The sequence below is a fragment of the Culex quinquefasciatus genome, chromosome 2 (genome assembly GCF_015732765.1).
Source record: "Culex quinquefasciatus strain JHB chromosome 2, VPISU_Cqui_1.0_pri_paternal, whole genome shotgun sequence".
In the NCBI taxonomy this organism is placed as follows: Eukaryota; Metazoa; Arthropoda; class Insecta; order Diptera; family Culicidae; genus Culex; species Culex quinquefasciatus.
In genome coordinates, this window is record NC_051862.1 from 213,279,903 (window position 1) to 213,290,316 (window position 10,414).

Below are 10,414 nucleotides of genomic sequence, written 5' to 3' on the forward strand. Positions count from 1 at the left end.
TAAAACATTGTTTGCGCTAGATTTAAGGAAAGTGTCAAATCTGGTACCGGGGCAATAAATTCAATGACAAAAATGTGATTTTTGAAAAAAATCAGAAATATTTTCAAACAAAATTTAAAACAATATTTTTAAGTTATAACATTAAAATTTGTTTTACACCTTTAGTTTTTTGAAAAATTTTAAGTTTTTTTGCAATTTGAAAATATTTCACGAGTTGTTGAAGTTGAAAAATGAGGGCTTATTCGATCAGGAGGAGGTGAATGACGGCAAAAATAAAAACTAATTTCTCAGCTTTCCGAAAAAAAAAATTGCTGGGTTTCTATTTTTGCATAAAATGTTTTAATATTGTAAAATCATATGATTCTTTGAAAAATTTCACCCTAAAAATGTCTAAACCACCTTCTAAAAAATGACTGAAGTCATTATCAATTGCAAACAAATTTCAAGCAAAGTTTAAAAAAAATTGCTTTACATATTATCACAATTGCCTATGACACAAATATGCGAATTTATTGAATTTAAGAAAATAATATTGGTTTCTAAAGTCAAACTTCTTTTTGGATCTGTAGTCCATTTTTTTTATTTAAAGGACGATAACGTATTTATTTGATTGAAAATACATTAACTTGCTTTATACGTTCTTATCACGGTTTAACCGACATTTTAAGTTTTTTTTAAATAAACATAACACATTTTTGAATGATTTTTTTTTGTTTCCTATTTTTTTGGAATTCGATGAAATATATGAAAAAATTAATGAAAAATGCGCTTTAACCAAATCCACTTATTGATAAGCATCATATTTTATTACTTTAACGTTATCCCGAGCAGACGGAAATAACGCTGAAATAACATTTTTTGTAATTTGAAAATACTAGGCCAATAACATTTTATGTTATTTAGAACAAGTTTTGTTATTTGCCGTTATGATTTTTTTGTTATTGGATTGTTATTGTAATAACAGACAAATAACATTTTAAGTGATTCTTCGAACAAATCTTTGTTATTTTTGTTATTTTAACAACTAATCCGATCAACCTAATAACAATTGGCTGTATTCTTCCATAACAAAAAATGTTATTCCAAAGTTGTTTTGGCTTGCAACCAATATCAGTCCAATAACAAATTTTGTTATTATATCAAAAACTGTTACTAAACTCTTATGCAAAAATGGATTTTTCAAGAATATTACATAACACATTCTGTTATTTTAACAGTATTTGTTATTGAAATGGCATGAATTTTGTTATTACCGTCTGCCCGGGTATCTATATGGTTAGCAATCAATATGGAAATATTTGCTCAGCTGCATAAACCTATTTTGAATGGTTTCTTTCAGTTACACTTTCAGTTGATATTCTAACATCCCAAAGATAAGCTCACTCCTCGGAGCATTAATTTTACATAAGAAAACTTTTTACACAGTTTGCCCTTCAGTAAGCATTACACTTTTACCATGGATACATCGCTCTGTCTACGACTCCTACTTCTACTGACAATCAGTGAAATTCTAATAGTAATTGAATGCTCCCAAGATGTTCAAGTAGAGGTGACCAATTGTGGCGTTGGATTCGAGTTGATTCAGCACCGTTTCGATACCCTTCAGTTCAAGTATTACGAGGATGTTTTTTTTTTAATTCTGAAAGTTTTAAAATCCTAAACTAAAATTCCAGATTTTTGGAGCTTTCAGTTAATGTTATGGAATTTTCAGAAGCTGTTCAAAACAAACAACGTTCAATTGAAGAACAAATTTTCCGTTTGGAAACCAGCGTCGCTGCAAATCTGGCGCTCGTGACTAATTACTCCAGGTATTTCAATGGATTAATGCTATGAAATGTGTGATATTAAGCTTTTTTGTTCGAATTCAGACAAGTTCTGGAACTACAAACAATTTGCTCCAATCATGATCATATCCGAAATGAGCTGAGAAAGCTGCAACCGAAAAAAAGTGCCCTGGAAAAGCTAGATTCTCCAAATTCATGCACTGAAGGAAGTGACTCTGGAGAGATTTCCCTAGATATTCTCAACATTTCGTATCCGGTGGATGTGTTCTGTGACATGACAACGTTCGGGGGTAGATGGCTCGTCGTTCAGCAAAGAGTTGAGAACACTGTTAGCTTCAACCGTAACTGGACCGAATACCGTGATGGATTTGGCCAACCAACGAACAATTTTTGGATTGGATTGGAGAAGCTATACCAACTGACCACACACGATTCGTACGAGCTGTTTGTTGAGTTGCAATTTGCCAATGGCAGCTTGGGAATTGTTCACTACTCTGAGTTTCGAGTTGGTAATGAAGATGAATAGTATGCACTTGTTAAGCTTGGCAGATTTTCGGGAACTGCTGTAGATGCTATGAGGCAACATGAAAGATGCAGTTTTTCAACTTACGATAACTACAATGTGGTAGGTGGAAAAAACTGGGCTCAGGCCGATCAAGGCGGTTGGTGGTATTATGGCAGCTACACAAGGTAAACAGTGTGACAGTGAGATATGGTATAAATTTATTTAAGCCTAATTTACATTGCAGTCAATTGAATTCTGGAATTGGGACCTCATACGGAATCTATTGGAATGAGTCACACTTGAAATTTGCCAGCATGAAGATTCGCAAGAAATTATAAAGTCTTCTTCATCCCAGTGTTAAATAAAACAAATAAACTTTATCAAACCCACCTTGCAAAAGATCCTTCAAAACCAGCCCCCTTAAAAACCCCAAAAAAAGTCACCATCCCAGTGGGAACAAACATTCCCAGGAACGGCTGGAAAAATTAGCTTGTCCCGGGGATAAAAAATGAAACTACGCCCAGCGATAGCGCACGATTTCACGACATCAAAAACGCGACCTTCGCTTTTATGGTCCCGCTCTCCGACCCACTCGAAATGACCCACGACGTGGCCATTAGGGGTGAAGTCCCCGGAACACACGCGTCAAACGGCGCGAGTTGGGTCATACATTCTAATTTGGGATTTTCTCTGGGTGGACAGTTTTTTTTGTTGCTTCTTCCTGGGAAGATAGCGGACGTGGTTCTGGATTTGACGTAATCTCTGTTTGCGCGGTGACTTTGTTTCCAGGGGTTTGGTCGTTCCGGAGGTTGAAGCGGGGGATTAACTTGTTGGAGCGGGAATGGTGCGAATGGTGTGAGTTTGGGGTATGCTTTTGGAGGTATTTTGGAGTTTCTGGCTAATTTCGTAATAGATTACATCGACCAACAAAATTTCTACGCAGGCTCAACTCGAGGGTAAGCATGAACTTTGGGGTCTCAAGAAGCACGTGCCCCTTGAATTAAAAAAAATAGACAGGGCCGAATGGGGTTTCTCCAAAGTTTGTATGGAGAATAAGGGCGGTTCGTCACTGTAGCATACATGCAAAAATTACATCCAGTATGTGGAAAAAGCTAACAGTACTGAAAACGCAATCACTTTATCTTCTTTAAAGTATGATTCATTGGTTTTAGTCAAGGTGGAGAGAGGCAAAAAATTAAATAAACTTCAAATTTCAAGCCCAGCTTTCCAATCGTTAAAGCCAAAAGTGTCACATGAGTTTTTTTTGCTACTGCTCAATGCTATCTTTAAAGTTTTTTCCATATCAATAACAATTTGAATAACAAACAAAATATACATATATATATAAAAAATAAAAAAAAATATAAAAATAATGAAATGTAATCTAAATAGGTGTTTAAAACTTGTTGTTGTATAACTTTTGAAAAGGTCTGCAAAAAGATAATTTTGCTCATTTTATTAAACAAAAAAATCGAAAAAAGCATAAATTTTTAACAACGAAAATTATAGGATAATTCAGTGACACTAGGAACAACTCATTTTCATCGAGTCGAGTTCCTTGTGTGGCTGTCGCTTATTTTCAATTTTTATTGTTTCTAAGAGGCAACTGTAGGTTGTTTTTCAGTTTTTCAAAAATAAAGTATTCAAAAAAGAAAAATGTTTGAATTAAGATTTTAAGATATTTTCTATAAATTTTGAATATGTGGTCTATTCAAAATTTATACAAAATATCTTTTTTTTTTAATCATACCATCTTTGGCGCAATTTTTTTACACTATTATGAAGTACTGATTGAAATATGTCCTTTGATTCTCATAAACATAAAACATATCAATTTTAAAATTAAAAAAAAATATTTTGGGAGGTAATCTTTGAATAAAAGGAGGTATTTTTTAAGAGTGGACCTTTTTTCAGAACAGTTTATAATATAATCTCTCACTTTGCCGAAGATAGTAAATCAATCAAAACCATCTCAAGATATATGACCAGCTCGCAAAATTATATATAGACTTTTAATGAAATGATAGAAAATTGCTTCTTTTGACACAGGAAATGTATGAACTAGATTTTATTCAAATAAAAAATTTAAATTAAATAATCGTGAGATAATTTGCGAAAATCTGGTGAACTACTCTGTAATGCTTAAAAAATAAGAATAACAATGAAATCATAGAAAAATTTTTTTGGCTTGCCCGTCTTACCCAATCTGTGGTCCCAAAATTTTTTAATTGTGAACAATTTAAAAAATCCATATTTCATTTAAAAAAAAAACAAGCATTGCAAAATGTTTTCTGAATTGACTAAAATAATTTTATTTTTTTATGATAATTGCAATTTTCGTTCGTTGTCTTATTTTTAAAGGAAAAAAAGAATAAAGAAATTTGGCAATAGTTTTAAAATAAATTATAATTTCAGGAACAACTCGTTTTATTATTTATTCAAAATAATACTTTGAACAATCTTGATTTTTGAGAATTTATTGCTAAATTTTAAGAAATTTTTGTGATATTGTGACACAAAAAATAAATCTCGATTTCGGCTGAACCGATTTTTAGTGATGCTTCTTTTTAAGTTCCAATGTTAAGTAGAGTTGATTAACAAAATATTTTTGTAGAATTGTAGAAAAAAAATCAAATCTATTGTTTTTTACACGTTGAAAAAATAAATGTATGAAAATTATTAAGTTTTGACGAAATTATTTGCAATGTCGAGCGCCTTGATTAAATCATTAAATCTGATTTTTGTAAAATTACTAAATTTTGATAGAACATTGGGTGGATATTCATGGACAGATATTTGAAATATCTCTTAACGAAGTTATTTACACAATTGCCCCTGCGATAACTCTTTTAAAAATTTATTCATAATAAAAATCACTGAAAATTTAGCGAACGACTCAAAAAAAATCTTTTTCAAAGATTTCAATTGTGCTAGTTTTACTTTTTATATGGATTTTGACTGTTATTTTAATTAAAAAGGAGCTAAAAAATTCAAAAAAGTATTAAGTTTATACAATGAAATTTGAATTCAAAGTTTCCGAGATATCGTGAGTTGAAAACTGAGAATGAATTCTCATCATTTAAAATTTAAGGAAAAAAAGCGACATAAATGATAAATTTTAAATTAATTTCATCTATAAGGTATTGGAAGTCATTTTCCATTCACATTCAACTTCATAAACCTTGAAAAATATTTCCAATATTTTTTTGTAGATTGAACCGAACAAACTATTTTATTGAATTTATGCTGAACTTTAAAAAATAGTGTGATTGCGTATTTGAAAGGAAATGCAATAAATCAAGATTTTATTTAAAAAATAAAAAGATTTACAATTTTTACACTCAAAATGACTTTAAATACCCATTAATTACCTTAAATTACTCTAATTACGCTTGATTACAGAATTATTAATGAATAATCAAATTACCAGCTTCAAATTTAAGTAATTAATAATTTTTGCCAGTCTGAGGCCTTGCTGGAAACCCTTGATATTAAATATTACCATCCACACAATAACAGAAAAAGACGAATATTTTTCCTTAAAAATATTATTTTAATATGTTTTTGATGCCAGAAGAAGATTGTTATTTATAAGTTTTCTGAAACTGTTGAAATCTCATTATTTTTCTATGAAATTTCATTTTTAAGCATCAATGCATCATTTCAAGTTAAATAATACCATAGAAATGTTAATTTGACAACTCTTCACTGATATAAACAATAAGTTGAAATCGATTCTAAATGTGTCAGAATCGTTACCAGCACAGGGAAATGAATTTTAATTTTTTTTTCACTTTCAAAGACTTCTTTTTCTATTCAGATTTTGAGGTTCATGCAAAAGTTTTGACCAATTAAAAAAATGTATTCGAGGTGACATTTAAGAAATCAATATTGTCAGCGGCTAATTAGAAATGGTTTAATCTCAACAGTTTTGTATTAGTTAAAAATAAAAGTATAACTTCAGTACCAATTTTGTAAACCTCCTAAAAAGACTCCAACTTACTCTTCCATTGAACAGTTTCCCCAACCAAGCTCCAACACACCAACACGAAAACTCCGGCTCACATGTTCTCGTTAAAACAAAATCCGTAGTAAATTGCCCGAACCATTCACCCCGTTATCCCCACCGAGCAAAAGAAAAACTTGTTCATTAGGTTACGTGTACAACTGACTACGGTGAACCTGAACACGCAATCCACAAAAAAAAAACCCACAAAAAAAATCTCATTCCTCCCATGGTCAAAGCCAAACGAGGCCTTCCCAAAGAGCTCTCGTAACACTGTTCGCCAATTATCCGGCTTGTCAAATTAATCCACCTCTACACTCCACTAGACGTACCCTTTCCACCAGCTTCTGCATGACCCTTTTGCAAACGCACACCCACAATCACCCCGTGGAAAGGCCTGTTCCAGTTAGGAGAAGGTGGATCAGTTTTGCGAAACGAAAAAAAAGCTCACGAAAGCTCGCTGCACGAAACACTGGTCAATTTTACTAATTCAGGCTCGTGCAATGTAGTTTTGTTTCTTTTCAAGATCAAGAAAATTGTCTGGCCCCGGATTACGTTGATTGAGAAATATGGTAATTTGAGGCCCGTTTTCGCGTTCGTTGGCTGTCAGCACTAACGGTTACATGAAGGTTAATGGTTTGTGGTTTGTGGAATTTCGTTGCACGCTGATCCTCGGGGAGATTTTCTGTGGCATTTGAAGTAAGTGAGCTTAATGTGAGCTTGGATTTGGGCAAGATTTGCTGGTTTGATTTTATGGGAATTTCGTGACGGTTTTTCTATGCGAAAATTTGGAACATTTTCAAGCAGTTTGAAGATACTGATTCAATCCCTTCAAATTTGATTTCCGGTCCCCTTAAAGTGCATCCCACCCAAAAGTCATCATCAGTCCCGAGTTCATCACATTTTGCTTATCCGTTAAGCATACCTCGTAGCTTATGTTTTACGACACCCAGAGAGGGCACAGCACGATCGTCAAAATTTCATTGCCTGAATGATTTCATCGTTACTTTTGGCCCACTGTCCCGATCTTCGTATATGTGGGACACTTTTCCAATCATGACAGCTCCACCAAAATGATGGCAAAACGAATCTCGATATCCGATCGCATTTCCTGCCAATAACTTCCATGAAATTTATTTATACGACTTCCTGAAAATGATTTGCTTTCGACCGTCGTAAAAAAAGAGAGAGAAGGACGGCTCCCTTGCACTTCCGGAGGGATTCCCTGCGAAACAAGATGAATTTTCTTCTTAAAGAGGGAAGTGGGGAGAATTCGTATGAAGTATTAGTCCCCAAGGGCCCATCCTTTTACGTTGCCTGCCTCACGTGCGAATGAGAATCCGATTTTCCACCGTTTTTTTTTTTCTTTCTGTAAAGTCACACTCACATGTGTTGCTGGTTGTGTTTTGAAATTCAATCCCTTGAAGAGGAAAAACTGCTTTTCCCAATAAAGAGCAAAGTGGAATGCGAGAAAAACGAAAAGCCATAAAAAACGTCAAAGTGCGTAAAAATGAATCGAGCGACTTTTCATTCCAACTCGAAGAGCTTTTTCTGTGAAAATCCCTCCGATGGAAAGTGGGAGGAAAAGGAAAACAAGCTCACATTCACAGGCAAACCGCATCCGTCTTAATCAGAAGCAAACGTAGCACAAGCTATTCATAATTTATCCCGTTTTATTCGCAAACATACACACACCATCAAGCAGTTTGGAATAGTACATTTGGATGTAGGCAGTGGCGAGCAGATCTGGCGAAAATAATCTTTGCCATTCATTCAGGAAAACCGTTGAATCGAGTAAGTTTCGATCATTAGAGAATCGAAAATCGTTAAAGCTGTTTGAAACTTAGTAGAAATTCTTGAGCACATTTAACAAACAAAGAAACCTCATAATTTCAAAAAGACATTCATATGAGAAAGTGCTTCCAGTAAGGCCTCAGACTGACAAGTTATTGTTAATTACTAATGCAAGTTATTGAAAGAAATTTTTGAATTCTCCCAGTGCTCAATAGGAAATTCTAGTTTTAATTTATTTTTTTTAAAAATCAAATCAAATTATTCGCTCTACAGCATTGCCTTGGCGTTCTCGATTGCGAGATTCCTACTCGAAACTAGGTGTTCGAAGGCTTGATTGTTGAGGCAATTGCAAACCTCTTTTTTTAATGTCTTTTAAATTAAAAATCATTAAAATTTTTAGTCAAAACCAATTCACAGTAAATAAAAGTGAAAAAAATAATCATATCATTCATCCAACTATCTTATAAAGCAACTATGTAGATTTTTTCTTGAACTTTCCCACACTTTTGACTAACCAATCATGTTCATAGACAAATTTCATCAACATGTGGATAAAATGACCTCCAAAATGATTAAATCTTTCAGAAAAGTGCATCTTAAAGCACTTTTGTGCGAACATTTTTATCTTTTTCTGGACCTCCAAATGTCGGCTCAAGAACAAAATGGTCTCATTTTTTCATAATTTTACCTTACCTTTTTTCACAAAACTGCTTTTAAAAAAAACTAACACCAGCACATTTGAGAGTTCTTGGCGAAAATGGATTCTACGATGGTTACTGCGATGATGTTTGCGATGATTTTTTTTCTATCAGTATCAATTAGTCTGGAGCGCTGAATATTGGGAATCCTTTTTGAACACTTATCCGTTACGGTAAATTCATTTGATTTCGAAAAATTCGAATTTGATCTCCAAAAAAATGCTCTTTTCTTGTGAATTATTTTTTTCTTTTATTTATTATCAGTATTTTTATATATTTTTATACGATTCTCTGATAGTTCTAAAAACACTCTACTATCTGGAACCATTATCTTGTAATTGAAACAAAAAAGTGGAAATTTTACTTTGATTGCCTATTAAACAATAAAATGCACTTTTTCAATATTTCGTCATCGCCACATTGGCCGCCATCTTTGATTTTTAATTTTCAAATCACTTTAACGTATTTTACGGATTTTACTTAAGCTTGAAAATCAAAAATTATACAAAGAAAAAATAAATGTTTTTTTGTGATTTATAATGTTTGTAAATCTTTTTAAAATAAAAATAAGCAAATCGCATATAACGTTGTAAAATAAAATAAAAAGTTGGTCAACAATGATCTTTCCTATTGAATTTTGTGAAAAAATATCATACAATTTGCAATGTTTATTATTTTCAGGAATTATTAATAACAAAACAACTTATTGTAGTTTTTGGTGAATCTTTTGATCAGGATTTGCTACGTTTTGGGAATATTTTATGAAATCAATTTTCTTGAATCTCTGAAAAAAGAATTGAAAAACACGATTTGTCAACTAAAATAGGCTTTCAAGGAGTTGTGTTTTGTGTCTTAAACTACTGCTTACTTTTTCATTAACTATTCTGTATAAAATTATTGTGAAAATACACATTTTTAAGTTATTGTCAGCAGATTTTAGTGTATAGTCGTCCCACATATTTGGAGCACCCACAAATTCGGAACACTTTTATGATAATTTGTCAATAGCATGCCAAAAGTAGCTTTTCTGTCGATCTTACTATTTTTAGAACCTTCATTTGGACATTATCTTGCTATTTCACTAGTAAAAGTAGTACTTTTTGAACAAAAAACTTCATTTCAAGACTATTTTGTCCAGAGCAGCAAAACACTGCCTCCAAATGGCCTGTTTCATAATTGTGGGATGTTATTGTGCCTCCCACAATTGTGGAACACCTGAATTTAAATGATATTTTCACAAAAAAAGTTATCAAACCATGTATAAAACATCACTAAGCTTGAGTTTCGTTGGTTTCAGTGTGTGAAGTCATTATTTGATAATAAATATGTACTCCTAGAGATCCAAAGTTTGTTTACATTCGTAAGAAAAAAGTGTTCCGAATTTGTGGATTTCAAGGGTCAGAGTAATTCTTCAAAAACTTCATATAAAATTTAAAATTTGCAGATGTTCGATACAGCATTCGAAAGATCGCAAGAAAAGCTTTCAAATGAAGGTAAAAGCGAGTCATTAAGTTTAATTATCGATTTGCTATGATTTTTTGAACATTGGCCGATCTGGAAACCGTTCCGAATATGTGGGATGACTGTACCTTGAAATTATAGAAAAATTTCTTATTTTTAGAAATTT

General features: G+C 32.5%; 1 long non-coding RNA gene across 1 annotated transcript; it reads left to right on the top strand.

Moving 5' to 3' along the window:
• Window positions 1-1,438: 1,438 nt before the first annotated feature.
• LOC6045101 lies at window positions 1,439-1,940 on the top strand. The gene is made up of 3 exons (XR_005277855.1): window positions 1,439-1,611; window positions 1,674-1,808; window positions 1,869-1,940. It is a non-coding gene; the product is annotated as an uncharacterized LOC6045101 (long non-coding RNA).
• Window positions 1,941-10,414: the final 8,474 nt, after the last annotated feature.